The sequence below is a fragment of the Canis lupus genome, chromosome X, assembly GCF_011100685.1.
Source record: "Canis lupus familiaris isolate Mischka breed German Shepherd chromosome X, alternate assembly UU_Cfam_GSD_1.0, whole genome shotgun sequence".
NCBI classification, from domain to species: Eukaryota; Metazoa; Chordata; class Mammalia; order Carnivora; family Canidae; genus Canis; species Canis lupus.
Window position 1 is genome coordinate 121,763,365 of NC_049260.1, and position 15,640 is coordinate 121,779,004.

A 15,640-nucleotide genomic window follows, 5' to 3' on the forward strand; every position below is an offset into this window, starting at 1 on the left:
CTAGTGCATTGCCATTCAAAGTGTGGTCTACAGATCAATGCCTGTCTGCAAACTATTATTGCCAGGCAGTAATGACCTAGGTGCAGAAATTGAGAATAAGCACTTATAAAATATTATAGCAATTTAAAAAATATTTAAGTATTTTAGTTATTTATTCATAAGAGACACACAAAGAGAGGCAGAGACATAGGCAGAGAGAGAAGCAGGCTCCGTATGGGGAACCCAATGTGGGACTCGATCCCAGGACCCCAGGATAAGGACCTGAGCCAAAGACAGCCACTCAACCACTGAGCCACCCAAGCGTTCCTAAAAATTATTTTTATGTCTATTGAATCTAGTAATAAAAATGTGGGCTTATATTTTGCCTTCTCTTTCATTTTCTAATAATTCATAATGTATTTTATTGAACTAACAGTCTATGATGGATTGAAAGATTTTTAAAAACTGGTCTTTGAACAAGGTAGTTTGAAAAGCACTGGAACAGCAGATTCAGGATTACCTGGTAATTAGTTAAAATGGAAAAATCTCAGATTATACCCCCAGACCCTATCAATCAGAATTAGCATTTTAACAAGATCACCAAGAGATTCTTTTGCATATTAAAGTTTGAGAAGCACTCCCCTAGATGATTTTGGAATCCCTAAGAACCCTGAGATTTTATAATTTACTTCAGATGGAGAATCATGGATCTGAAAAGTCCCTTGGTGATACAATCCACCTTATCATTTTTAGATGTAAAACTGAGGTCCATGGAGAAGGACTCAGGTGTCCAAGGAAACTGGCAAATTAGCAGAGCTAGGAATAGAACTCAAATTCCCTAACTCCCAGCTCAGTCCTCCACTCTAACACACTGGGTGTTCACTCCTACTCCACCCAGTCTCATTCTGCACCATCCCCTCGGTGATGTCACTGTTTCTGAGATACTTTCTGACTCAAGAATATATTCTTCTACCTTCCATATACTGTGTGAACCTTGAATCACCACTATTTCAAGTGTCTCCTTTATGCTAATTGCCCTTAATCCCTGTTGCTCAAATCTTCCCACATGCCTATTCTCTGGCTGCTATAATGGACATTCTGGAGCTTCAGAAGGACTAACACTAACTGATTCTGGTCTTTAGGGGAAAAAAGAGAGCTTCTTTGTTCCCACGAGTCCACCTGATACCAAAAAGCAAGCTTTTCCAAGGAAGACAACATACACCATTAAGACTGCTTAAGAAAGCTCAGTATGCTCAGTTTGTGACTGACAAACAAGAGAATGGGATACTGCGCCATATTAATAAAAGTCTAGCTTCCAAAATGAGGCAAGCGATGATCCTTTACTTGTGATCTTGTCATATCTGAGGCTTTGAGGGCAGAAGTATGACTGCTGTCTTCAACTATCTGAAGAGCTATTATTAAGAAGAAGCAAATTTGTTGCAGCTAGTCCCAAAGAACCAATGAATACAAGTTACAGGAAGACAGACCTTGGCTTATAATGGGGATTACTTTCTGGCAACCAGAATTGGTCAAAGATAAAAAGAGCCATCTAATGAGCTCCCTGTCACTGCAGGGAGATCAAATAGAAATCAGTCAATGAATTGAATGCTTAGGACAAATTGAAGAACTGGGTGGAGAAGTAAAGCCTAATGACCTTCCAGTTCCAAGTTTTTAATATTCTAAAATTTTCAGGACAAGGTGACTCTAAGCCCTCAGAAAATAAGAGAAAGATCTGGTCCTGAGAAAAGGCAGCCTTTGTGGATATGAGATAGACGACTGAAAAAGTGAAGTCTTTCCAGGTAGCCTTTCCAAGGAAAGAAGGCTGGCCAAGGAAGCCTTTTGGGCGGCAACTCCAGGAAACCCAGGTGAAGCTTGGGCCAGCCACTAGGCCAGCCACTAGGCCAGCCTCTAGGCCCCCCCACTCTAAGTTCCTATTACCTTACACAAAGGCTAGGCTACTACTTTCCAAAAAAAATTCTTTTGCCAAGCAGTACCCTTCCTACTACACCTACACTTGCTTAACCAACAGAGGTGCAAAATTTTCCCCAAGGAAGCAGTAGTGCTTAACGTCAAGACTATGCATTCTAGGCCCAGGGTGCTTGTGTTTTAACTCCTAACTGGGACATTTAATTACTCTGTAACCTTAGACAAGTTACTTAACCTCTCTGTGCTTCAGTTTCCTCATCAGTAAACCAAGGATAATAATAGTATCTGCTTCATAGTGTTGGTGTAAGAATACACATTAAACCCTCAGCCTGAGATCCAAAACATACTGGGCACTCAACAATGTTAGCGATTAGTATTGATGTAATAATTACTGCCATAAGCATGGCAGTGTTGCTAACTCAGAAAGCTCCATCAAGCATCCAGATCCCTTCTCCTACCAGTTCAGAGGGGCTTACTACAACAGCTTCAGCCAATCCTCCAGGCATCCAGAACCAGCTGATCCTCGATAAACCATACAATTCGCACCAGGAATGCTGGCTCCTCACCCTGCTCTAAATCCAAAAGCCACCCCTCCCCCAGTCCTCCTGCCTATGCCACCCTCGGCCACAATTAGAGGACCAGCAAACTGCGAGGCCAATTCCAGACAAACCATCAGGTGTTTCTTCCTTCTCAAGGACATAGCTGGACTTAATACCAAACCTGCCAGTGGGATGGGGTAGGGTATCTGAATCCCTGGTCTAGCCTATCTGTTCAACTACCTAGGATGGGGAGTGCGCAGGCAATGGGGCTTCCCACGGGGAAGCAAGAGAAGCCTCCCAAGTTTGTAAAGGAACTCAGGCCCAACCCCACAATGAACCCCTTAAAGGAAGGGGGGAGGTCTCAAGCTGCTTTCAAAGGAAGCAGTTATTTACAACTTTCTACTCAGTTGCATCTGGGAAAGGTAACAGGGAGAGGAGGGGAAGGGCTGCATGGTGTTCTCCCTCTTTCTCAATTCCAGCAATGAGAAACAGCTGCAGAGAAAGAGTTAAAGGAGGAAGGAAGCTCCAGCCATTACCCCATCCCCGTGCCTAGGGCTGTCTGGGGGGTCATGACTGTGCTGTCTGCTCTGGCTAGGGGACACTGGGTGGCTTTCTGCAGCAGCTGCCGGGCCCCCCAAGCAATTTGCAAGGTCAAGGCTGACCTGTTTCCAAAAAGGAACAAAACAATTCACTGACAATGAAGCAAATCACGCATACACCACATCACAACCCCCCTCCCCAAATCAGGTTTTACCCCAGTTCCTCCCTGCCCAGATGCCAACTCTGGGCTCCCACCAGCCCCACAGGGGAACCCAGGATAGCATCACAGCTGCAGAGCGTGTCTCGCCTCCCCGGCCAACCCAAGGAGACTCTCAGTACGGGGGAGAGATGCTATCGCTAAAGGAGACCTGGGCTTGGGGGAGGGGGAAGGAGGGCCAGCTATGCTCCTTACCAAGCGCCACAGTCACTTCCCCGAAGCGGAGAGAAGAGAAGGATGAATGTATTGAAACAAGTTGGAGATTGAGTCCTCACAGAGCTCGGCTTCCTCTTCTCTTTCTCTGGGTCTCTCTCCTGGTCCCTCTCGTCTCTCTGCTTTGCTCGCTAGCTTGCGCGCGCTCACGCTCTCCCTCTCCCTCTCTCTCCTCCCCCTCTCCCTCTCTCTCTCTTTCTCCCGCCTCTCCCTATCTCTTCTCTCTTCCCTCCTCCCCTCCCCCTTGCTGGCTTTAGATTCACCATTCCCTGGTGCTGAGCACGCGGCTGTGCTAGGGCTCCGGAATACAGTGCTGCAAGGCTTTGGATCTGTGGTGCTTTTAGGAAAGACTAAAGTAGTATTTTATTATTTAAGGTTTCCAGCAGAGAAATAGAGAGAAGCTCAGAGGGAAGGGGAGGAGCAGAGGAAGCAAGGGAAAGAGAAAGAGAGCAAAAGGGTAAGAGCAGTGAATAGGAGGATAAAGGAAGTATGGATTACCATGCTGATGTGTAATGCTTGCTAGCTGCTCCAAGACAGAAAACAAGCGGTCTGTCTCCCTTATATCCCTATGGGTGTGTCTTCTTAGCTCAGGCTCCAAATAAAGGTTTCACAATCCTGTCTGTTCACATTCCATCTCTACGAACAGTAATGAGCTAAAAAAAAAAATTACATCAAAGAGGTTGTCATTCCCTCTCCACTAAGAAGAAAGGGTTCAGCCACATCGATTCCCTAACGACCTAACTGCCACCTCCACCCCCCACCAAGTAGGTGTGAAACCAATTCAGAACTGTCAATTGGAGCTTCCCTCTAGGCAAAACAGACAGGCTGCAGAACCACAATGCTTTCCTTTCAAGAACCTCAGAAGGGAATATAGGTATAGGTAAGTGTGTGAGCCTCATGTGCATTTGCACATGGGGGAATGGGACGGAGAAGAGAAGGAGATTCTTTAAAATGTAGAAGAATTGTAGCAGAGGGTAAAGAGACCTAGGCTAAGAATAAAATAAAGGAACTTAGGTTTGAATCCTGCCTCTAAAAATTGCTCCACTGTACCTTGACAAGTTACTTCTTTAATCTGGCTCTCAACGTATATCTTCAATGGCAAAACGAATGGTGAGATGTAGATGATCTTGAAAGACTCTTTGATACCTAAGAATCTAGGCTCTAAAACAGGAAAAAAAAATCCCAGGTGATGAAGAAATTCATTTGTTGATAGTGAAAAAAATACTACCAAATTTCAAGATTTCTCCAAAGATGGGTCCTCAAATGGGATCCCAAATCACAACATGACATTCCATTTTGAATGTTTTAAGGGCAATACGAATATAAGCATATGTTTTAAGAGCTACTCCTAGCCTACATACAATGTTTAGCATAAAAATACTGGTCTCAATGTACCTACAGTGACTCAGACATGGTAAGCATTTAAAATTTATCCCACAGTGGGCTATTTTTATCCCCTACCCCGAATTCCCAATACTCTACTCTTGTCCAGTGAGAAACATGTGTTCACTTCAACTAACACACTTCTTCTAAAGCATATACCCCTATACTGATTATACAGAGAGTTAGGGATCCATAGGCTCAGAGTCACTGAGCTAAAAGGACCCAGAGAGATAACCATTTCATTATGCAGAAGAGAAATTGACCTGCAGAAGAGAATTGACCTGCAGAAAAGAGAAATTGATATAGCTCACACAATCTTATAGTGAATTAGTGATAAAATCAAAACCAGCACTCAGTCTGCTGGTCCCATAGTATTTTTCTCCACCAAAGCAACAGGTAAGTTTTACATAAAGCAAGCATATTTGTTTACATAAATGTCTGTTGGATTTAATGGATTAGCAAAATGGCAAAAAGAAATGTATGAACTGACATAAGGCTGCTGTGTTATTTCCTAGGTCTGCCATAACAACTTACAATAAATTTGATGGCTTAAAACAACAACAATTTATTGTCTCACAGTTTTGGAGGCCACCTAAAGTCTAATATCAAAGTGCTGGCTGGCAGGGCCACACTTCCCCCAAACGCTCTAGAGGAGAATTGTCCCTTGCTTATTCCAGCTTCTGGTAGCTCCTGGCATTCCTTGGCTTGTAGAAGAATCACTCTAATCTCTGCCTCAATCTTCAAATTGTCTTTTCCTCTGTGTCTCTGTATGACCAAATTTCCCCATCTGTTTTGTTATAAAGACACCAGTCATTAGATTTGGGCCGATCCTAAGTCCAGAATGATTTTATCTTGAGATCTTTAATTCTGCAAAGATCACACATCCAAATGAGATTACATCCTTAGGTTCTGAGTGTACATGAATTTGGGGAGAAATGCTATTCAACGCACTATGGTGGCAAACTTTATTTTTGTGAAATAAAGATACTAACAAATAAGCCATCTGTTATATCCTTTTTAAAGAAAAGATATTGGGACGCCTGGGTGGCTCAGTGGTTGAGCATCTGCCTTCGGCTCAGGTTGTGATCCTGGGGTCCTGGGATGGAGTCCCATATCAGATTCCCCATGGGGAGCCTGCTTCTCCCTCTGTCTATGTCTCTGCCTTTCTGTGTGTGTCTCTCATGAATAAATAAAATCTTTAGGGATCCCTGAGTGGCTCAGTGGTTTGGAGCCTGCTTTCGGCCAGGGTGTGATCCTGGAGTCCAGGGATCAAATCCCACATCAGGCTCCCTGCATGGAGCCTGCTTCTCCCTCTGCCCCTCTCTCTGTGTCTCTCATGAATAAATAAATAAAGTCTAAAAAAATAAAGAAAAGATATTTTAACTCAAATAAGCTAGATGAAGATATTCTCATAATAAAAGCTATTCTTTTAAATCATACAATTTTAGCTCTGGGTAAAATTAATAGCATTTTCATAAACGTTCTCAGTTCACTGCAAACCACAGAAAAACTTTACTAGACCACTACTGGTAGTGATAAAGCAGTTTCTATCAAGCCTATCCTGCTGCAGATAACAATAAATTCTGGACAAAAATAAAACAACAATCTGAATGCTTTGGAAACTGATCATAAGCAGGCATAAATTGAAAGAGTTAACAATGAAAGATTGACAATTATAAGAAAGTGAATTTCCATTTTTAAGGAATTTTTGCCTGTGGGCAGGTCCCATGCCAAAACAGTAACTAAAACTTAGAAAAACTGTAAGTGTTGCAGCTGTTAAATGTTAAACAACTGGCTCTTCAGGAAAATAAAATAAATAAAAGCCTGATTCATAGCATTTCTCAATTTCCATAGTGTAAATATTCCCACCACGGCCAATTCCAGCAACACAGAGTTGGGAAGAGATGTACACAGTTGGCTCTCACAAGCCAGTGCCATTCAGCTGCCTAACACAATTGCTCACAGTCCTAGTGGCTTGAAGAACAAGAAGACAAAATTCAGGATAACCACTGAAGCTGGAATGCGATGAGAGAAATTCAAGAATGGAGAGAACACCACAGTGGGAGACCCCAATTCTTTGTATAAACTGCCCAACCAAATCTCTGTTGGAACCATAAATTATGCATGTGGGGACAGATTCCAAAGAGTCTAAATAAAGCTGAACGAATTAAACAGTTTTCACTGCTGCCCACCACAAGGGAGAGTTTAGAGTTTCAGTTCAGTTAACTGCCTACTTAAAAAAAAACAAAAAAGGAAAAAAAGCACCTGGCTAGCTCAGTCATTAGAGCATGAGACTCCTAAAAAAAATTAAAAATTAAAAAAAAAATGTTAAAAGAGCATTACTTTCTAGAGAAAAGAATGTAGAGATTCACAAAGTTCAGGGTATACTCCAAAATTACTAGGAAAAAGAACACAAAGAGACTGGAAAATATTTACTCAAGAGAAAAGGCAATCAGGGGACAACAGCTCCATGTGGACCAGATGTTGGAATTAGCAGAAAAGAATTTTAAGTCATCTATCATAACTACACTAATGAACATAAAGGACAATACATTTTAACAAATGAGCAAATAGAAACTCATATCAGAGATATAGAAACAATTAAAAATGGTCAGATGCAAATTCCAGAACTGAAAATGAAAATATCTGAAATAAAATTACCTGAGTGGGCTCACCAGCAGACTGGAAATGAGAAAAGAAAGAATAAGTTAACTTGAAGACATATTAATAAATATTATTCAATCTGAACTACAGAGAAAGAAAAGATTGAAAAAGATTAACAGGGATCCCTGGGTGGCACAGTGGTTTAGCGCCTGCCTTTGGCCCAGGGCGCGATCCTGGAGACCCGGAATCAAATCCCACGTCGGGCTCCCGGTGCATGGAGCCTGCTTCTCCCTCTGCCTATGTCTCTGCCTCTCTCTCTCTGTGTGACGATCATAAATAAATAAAAATTTAAAAAAAGATTAACAGAGCCTAGGTAATTTGTTGGATAATTTCAAACTCTAACATATATAATTGGAGTCTCAGAAGGCAAAGAATAAGAGAGGGAAAATGTTTGAAAAATAATGCCTAAAATATTTCCAAATATAATGAAACATTAATTAGTATATTCAAGAAAGTCAGCCCCCTACTAAGCGGGATACCACAGCCAGATAAATGGGTCAAACTAGGGACGCCTGGGGAGCTCAGCAGTTGACTGTCTGCCTTCAGCTCAGGTCATGATCCCAGGTCTGGGAATTGCGTCCCATGTCAGGCTCCTTGCGAGGAGCCTGCTTCTCCCTCTGTGTCTCTCATGAATAAATAAATAAAATCTTGAAAAAAAAATTGGTCAAACTACTCAAAATCAAATATAAAGACAAAATCTTAAAAGAATCTAGAAAAAATAACATACTGAGGAACAACAATACAATTGTTGACCTCTCACTAGAAAAAAGTTATCTCTAAAGTGCTGAAATTTAAGAAAAAATATATATATATTCCAGTTCCCCATGTGAAGAACTTGGAAATCACCATTTCATTCTAACAAGTAAACCCTGAACAGACTGAAAAAAAAAACACAAGTCTTGGATCCATAAAAGAGGTGAAGACACAGAGCAAACTGCTGCCTCCAAGACTGGAGAGACATAGAAATTAATTTAGGGACTCACAACAGAGACTTCCTCACTGAAACTGGCAAAGAACCCAATGCCAAGGTAGGAAAATCTGAATTACAATTTCATGAATTCTTGGAGGCTCAGTGTGAGCAAGTATGAGAGTTAAAAATCCCAGGGGAAATTCATTAATAGGGGGGCCCTCACAATATTGTGACATTTACTTCGGAGAGCTTGACCAGGTTCTCACGATAAATATCGGAGAAAAAAAATCCCTTGGGCTTCTGGCAGTGGGAGGGGAAAAAGGAACCATTTTGAAATATGCCTGAGCTCTCTGTTCTTAACAAGGCCCGCCCTCAGGAGAACCTAGTTAATCACAGCCTAATCTGCTAGAGTATTATCAGAGAGTGACTGGGGGAAAGGAAATACCCAACTCCAATCAGCACTAGTTTGATTCCAGCCCAGGCTACTCATTCTCCCCTGAGAGAAAAGAACTGAGAAGCACATGTGAAGTTCACAGCCCAAGGGCAGAGGCTTCCTAAAGACTAAGACCTAATCATAGGACAATAGGACACTTCCCCCCACATCTCACCATCACATTAGTGAAGGCCTATATAGAGCAGTTCCTTATAGGTGGTATATCATGCCCAACTACCAAGAAAAAATAACGAGGCATGCCAAAAGGTGAAAAAACCCAATCTGAAGAAACAGAACAAGCATCAGAAACAGGCATGACAAGGATGTTGGAATTATTGGACTAAGAATTTAAAACAACTGTGATAAATACACTAAGGGCTCTCATGGATAAAACAGCATGAAGAACAACTGGGCAATGTAAACAGAGATGGAAATCCTAAGAAAGAACCAAGGATGCCTGGGTGGCTGAGTATCCACCTTAGGCTCAGGGAGTGATCCTGGAGTCCCACATAGGGCTGCCTACAGGGAGCCTGCTTCTCTCTCTACCTATTTCTCTGCCTCTCTCTATGTGTCGCTCATGAATAAATAAAATAAATAAAATCTTAAAAAAAAAAGAAATCCTAAGAACCAAAAAGAAATGCCAAAAAAAAAAAAAAAGAAATGCAAGATCAAAAGTAATGTAATAGAAATGAAGAATGCTTTGATGGGCTTATTAGTAGACTGGACACAGTCTACTAAGGAAAGAATCTCTACACTAGGGCATATATCAATAAAAACTCCAAAACTGAAGAGCAAAAAGAACAAAGACTGAAAAAAATAGAACACAATATCCAAAGATTTGGGACAACTACAAAATCTGTGACATATGCATAATAGGAATACCAGATACGGAAGAAAAAGGAACAAAAGAAATATCTGAAACAATATTGACTGAGAATGTCTCCCAAACTACTGTTCCAGGAGCTCATAGAACGCCATGCATGAAAAATGCCCCCAACAAAAATAAACTACACTTAGGTATATCATTCTCAAACTACGAAAAATTGAAGATAAAGAAAAAAAATCATGTTTTAATTGCTATAGCTTTGTAGTATAGTTTGAAATCATAAAATGTGACATGAAAGTGTGATGTCTCTGGCTTTGTTCTTCTTTCTCAAGATTGTTTTGGCTATTTGGGGTCTTTTGTAGTTCCATACTAATTTTATGATAGTTTTTCTTTTTTCTGAAAAATGTCATTGGAATTTTAATAGGGATTGCACTGTATATATGGATGGCTTTGGGTAGCATGGACTTTTTAACAATATTAATTCTTTCAATCCATGAATACAAAATATCTTTCCACTTATTTGTGTTTTCTTTAACATCTTTCATCAAAATTTATAGTTTTCACTGTACAGATATTTCACTTCCTTGGTTAAATTTATTTATTTAAACAATAAAATGAATTTTAATAAATATCACTAATATTTATTTAATAAAAATTTATTATTTATTAAAAATAAATTTATTTAGTAAAATAAATGATTTAATCAAATATTGAAATTTGTTTTACTGTTTTTGATGCTTTTGTGAATGGAATAGTTTTCTTTATTACTTTTTCAGATATTTTATTGCTACTGTATAGAAAGCAACTAATTTCATATGGATCTTAAACCCTGCAACTTTAATGAATTCGTTAATTAGTTCCAACAGATTTTGCTTTGTGATTTTCTATATATAAGATTATATCATCTGCAAATAACAATTTACTTCTACCTTTCTTTTTGGATGCTTTTTACTTCTTTGTCTTGCCTGATTGCTTTAGCTAAAACTTCTATTACTGGGGCACCTGGGTGGCGCAGTAGTTGAGCATCTGCCTTCAGCCCGGGGCGTGATCCTGGAGTTCCGGGATCGAGTCCCACGTCGGGCTCCCTGCATGGAGCCTGCTTCTCCCTCTGCCTGTGTCTCTGCCTCTCTTTCTCTCTGTCTCTCATGAATAAAGAAATAAAATCTTAAAAAAAAAAAAAAACTTCTAGTACTATGTTGAATAAGAGTGGTGAGAGTAGGCACCCTTGTCTTGTTTCTAATCTTAGAGAAAAAGCTTTCAACCTTTCACTTTTGAAAATAATGTTAGTTGTGGTTTTGTCATATATGATCTTTATTATGTTGAGGTACATTTTTCCTATAACCAATTTGTTGAGTTTTTATCATGACAGGATGCTGTCTTTTCACAAGAACGTTTTCTGCACCTATTGAGATGATCACATGATTTTTGTCTTTCATTCTATTAATGTGGTGTATCACAATTATTGATTTTTGTATGTTGAACTATCCTGTATCCCAGGGATAAATACCACTTGATCATGGTATGTGATTCTTTAATTGTTGAATTTAATTTGTTGATAATTGCTGAGAATTTTTGCATCTATATTTACCAGGGATATTGGTCTATACTTTTCTTGTGGTATCCTTTTCCAGTTTTGGTATCAGGGTAATTAATGCTGGCCTCCTAAAATTACTTTGGGAGTGTTCCTTCCTTTTTTGCCCAACCGCTAGCAACCACCAATCTACTCTTAGTTTCCATGGGTTCAGCTTTTTTAGATTCCACATATAAGTGAAATCATACAGTATTTGTCTTTCTCTGCTTGATTATTTCACTGAGTATAAATGACCTCAACATCCATCCATATTGTCAAAAATGTCAGGATTTCCTTCTTTTTTATGGCTAATATTCAATTGCATGTATATTTTTTTAAGATTTTATTTATTTATTCATAAGAGGCACAGAGGGAGAGAGAGGCAGAGACAGAAGCAGGCTCCATGCAAGGAGCCCGACGTGAGACTTGATCCCGGGATTCCAGGATCATGCCCTGAGCCAAAGGCAGATGCTTAACTGCTGAGCCACCCAGGGATCCCCTCAATTGCATATATATACCACATTTTTAAAATCCATTCATCCATCAATAGACATTTAGATTGTTTCCATGTGTTGGATATTGTAAATAATGCCACACTGAACTTGAGAATACAGACTTCTCTTGGAGGTATTAATGCCACTTCCTTCAGATATATAACTAGAAGTGAGATTTGTGGATTATATGGTAGTTTTAATTTGTTGAAGGATCTCCATACTGCTTACCATGATGGCTGTACCACTTAAATTCTCATCAACAGTGCGTAGCAGTTGCACTTTCTGCACATCCTCCACTTGTTGCCTCTTATCTTTTTTGAATTGTAGTTTTGATTGAGAATTTTTTTTATGTTGAGAGCCTTTTAATGTACCTGTCAGTCATTTGTATATCTTCTTTGAGAAAATGTCTATTCAGGTCCTTTGCTCATTTTTAACTGAATTATTTGTTTTTTTTGTTTTTGCTATTGAATATTATGAAGGTTATTAAAATATGTTTTGGATATTTTTTTACGTTTTGGATATTAACCCTTTATCAAATACATGGCTTGTAAATATGTTCTCACATTCTGTAGGTTGCCATTTTTTTTTTAATGTCCAGGTTTTCTCCAGGGAGATTTTTTTTTAAGTTTTTTTTTTTTTTTTTTTTTTTTTTTTATGATAGAGAAAGAGAGAGAGGCAGAGAGAGAAGCAGGCTCTATGCCGGGAGCCCAACGCGGGACTCGATTCCGGGACTCCAGGATCGCGCCCTGGGCCAAAGGCAGGCGCCAAACCGCTGAGCCACCCAGGGATCCCCATGTAGGTTGCCTTTTCATTGTTCATTGTGTTTATTGTTTCTTTTTCCATGCAGAAGCATTTTAGTTTGATGTATTCCCATTTGTTAACTTGTGGCTTGCACTTTTGGTATAATATCCAAAAAGTTATTGTCAATCCCAATGTCATGGAGCTTTTTTCCCCTATATATTTGTTTTAATTTTATTTATTTATTAATAGAGACACAGAGAGAGAATGAGAGGCAGAGGGAGAAGCAGGCTCCATGCAGAGAGCCTGACATGGGACTCGATCCAGGGTCTCCAGGATCACGCCCTGGGCTGCAGGCGGCGCTAAACCGCTGCACCACCAGGGCTGCCCTCCCCTATATTTTCTTCAAGAAGTTTTATGGTTCCCAGTCTCACATTTAAGATTTAATCCATCTCAATTTTATTCTTTTGCATGTGAATATCCAGTTTTCCAGCACCATTTATTAAGGAGACTATCCTTTCCCCCATTGAGTATTTTTTTTAATTTTTATTTATTTATGATAGTCACAGAGAGAGAGAGAGGCAGAGACACAGGCAGAGGGAGAAGCAGGCTCCATGCACCGGGAGCCCGACGTGGGACTCGATCCCGGGTCTCCAGGATCGCGCCCTGGGCCAAAGGCAGGCGCCAAACCGCTGCGCCACCCAGGGATCCCCCCATTGAGTATTCTTGGCTGCTTTGGCAAGTATTAGTTGACCATATATATGTAGGTTTTTATCTGGGCTCTCAATCCTGTTTCATTGGTCTATGTATCTGTTCTTAGTACCATATTGATTTGATTACTATATCTTTTTTAAAACAGTTTGACATTAGGAAGCATGATGCCTCCAGGTTTGATACTTTTTCTCAGAATCACTTTAGCTATTTAGGGATTTTGGTGGTTCCATACAAATTTTAGTATTGTTTTCAATTGCTATTGAAAATACCATTGGAATTTTGATAGGTATTGCATTAAATCTATAGATATCTTTGGGTAGTATGGGCATTTTAACAATATTAATTCTTCTGATCTGTATACTTGGGATCTCTTTCCATTTAGTTGTATTTCCTTCAGTTTTTTTTTTTTTTTTACCAATGTCTTATCATTTTCAGTGTCCAGATCTTTCACCGCCTTAATTAAATCTATTCCTAAGGATATTATTTTTTGATGATATTGTGAATGGAATTGTTTTCTACATTATTTTTCAGATCATTCACTTTTAAGATATACAAATACAATTCATTTTTGTGTGTTAATTTTGTACTCTACAACTCTGCTGAATTTATTTATTAATTCTAACAATTTTTGTGGAAACTTTAGGGTTTTCTAAATATAAGATTATGTCATCTACAAACAGAAAATTTAACTTCTTCCTTATAATTTGGATGCTTTTGATTTTTCTTGCCTAGTTGGTCTGGATAGGACTTCCAATACTATGCTGAATAGGAGTGGTGAGAGTGGATCTTTTGTCTTATTGCTGATCTTAGAGGAAAAGCTTTCAGCCTTTTACCATTGAGTATCATGTTAGCTGTGGGTTTCTCATATGTGGCTTTTAATATGTTGAGGTACAATCCTTCTATACCCAAATTGTTTAGAGTTTTTATCATAAAAAGATATAGAATTATTTCAACTGGTTTTTCTGCATTTTTTTGAGATTATCATATGCTTTTTTATCCTTCATTCTATTAATATGGTTATCGCATTTATTGATTTGTGTACGTTGAACCATCCTTGCATCCTAGGGATAAATCCAGTTTGATCATGGTGTATGGTTTTTTTTTTTTTTTGATGTGCTGCTGAATTTAGTATGTTAGTGTTTTGTTGTAATATTTGCATCTATATTCATCAGTTTCATTTCCTTGTAGTGTCCTTATCTGGCACTGGTATCATGGTATTGCTGGCCTCATAAATCGGTTCAGTAGTGGTCCTTCTCTTCAGTTTTTTGGAAGAATTTGAAAAGCATCAGCCTTCATTCTTCTTTAAATATTTGGCACAATTTGCCAGTGAACCTGTTTCTCCTGGGTTTTTCTTTGTTGGGAGATCTTTGATTACTGCTTTAATATCCTCACTCTGTTCTGTTCATACTGTCTACTTCTTCATGATTCAGTCTTAGTAGATTATATATTTCTAGGAATTTTTCTTTTTTTTTTCTGTTATCCAATTTGTATATAATTGTTCATAGTAGTGTTATGATTCTTTATATTTTGTGGTATCAGTCATAATGTTTCCTCTTTCATTTATAATTATGTTTAACTCCTCTCTTTTTTTCTTGGTTAATCTAGGTAGATCTGTCAATTTTGTTTATCTTTTTAAAAAACTAACTCTCGGGGCACCTGGGTGGCTCAGTCAGTTAAGCATCTGCCTTTGTCTCAATTCATGATCTCAGGATCCTGGGATCAAGCCCCACATCAGGGAGTCTGCTTCCCCCTCTACTCCTCACCCCCTTATGCATATGCCTGCTCCCCTCTCTCTCTCTCTCTCTCTCTCTCAAATAAATAAAATCTAAAAAAAAAAAAAAAAAAAAAACCCTAACTCTTGGTTTTGATTTTTTTTTCTATTTTCTTTCTGGTCTCCATTCCATTTATTTCTGCTTTAATTTTTATTATATCTTTCTGTATGCTAACTTTGGGTTTAATTTGTTATTCTTTTTCTAGTTCCTTGAGGTATAAAATTAGGTTGTTTATTTAAGGTCTCTTTTTCTTATTGTAGGTGTTTATCAGCGTAAACTTCCCTCTTAGAATGCTTTTGCTGCATCCCATATGTTTCCATATGCTGCGTTTCCATTTTCACTTGTCTCTAGATACTTTCTGATTTACATTTTTTTTAAACTTTATTTTTTTATTTATTTATTATTTATGATAGTCACAGAGAGAGAGAGAGGCAGAGACATAGGCAGAGGAAGAAGCAGGCTCCATGCACCGGGAGCCCGACGTGGGATTCGATCCCGGGTCTCCAGGATCGCGCCCTGGGCCAAAGGCAGGCGCTAAACCCGCTGCGCCACCCAGGGTTCGCTGATTTACATTTTGATTTCTTTTCTGACCCACTGATTTTTTTAGCACTGTGTTATTTTCCATGCATTTGTAAATTTTCCACTTTTCTTGCTATTATTGATTTCTAGTCTCATGCCATTGTGGTCAAAAAAAATATTTGATATGATTTCACTTATCTGAA

The 15,640-nt window shown here is 39.1% G+C and overlaps 2 protein-coding genes across 3 annotated transcripts in view; one reads left to right on the forward strand and one right to left on the reverse strand.

Moving 5' to 3' along the window:
* The window catches only part of GABRA3 (gamma-aminobutyric acid type A receptor subunit alpha3), a 309,088-nt gene extending 305,035 nt beyond the window's left edge, over positions 1-4,053 (reverse strand). Inside the window, exon 1 of one of the 2 annotated variants that reach the window (XM_038588582.1) lies at positions 3,913-4,053. The gene's annotated coding sequence lies outside the window, so the exon portion shown is untranslated. Of the gene's footprint in view, positions 1-3,396; positions 3,592-3,912 lie in introns of those variants that run through there. The other variant, XM_038588581.1, reaches the window with a different exon arrangement.
* The window catches only part of LOC119868539 (melanoma-associated antigen 9-like), a 778,808-nt gene that overhangs the window by 576,862 nt on the left and 186,306 nt on the right, over positions 1-15,640 (forward strand). The window lies entirely within an intron of this gene.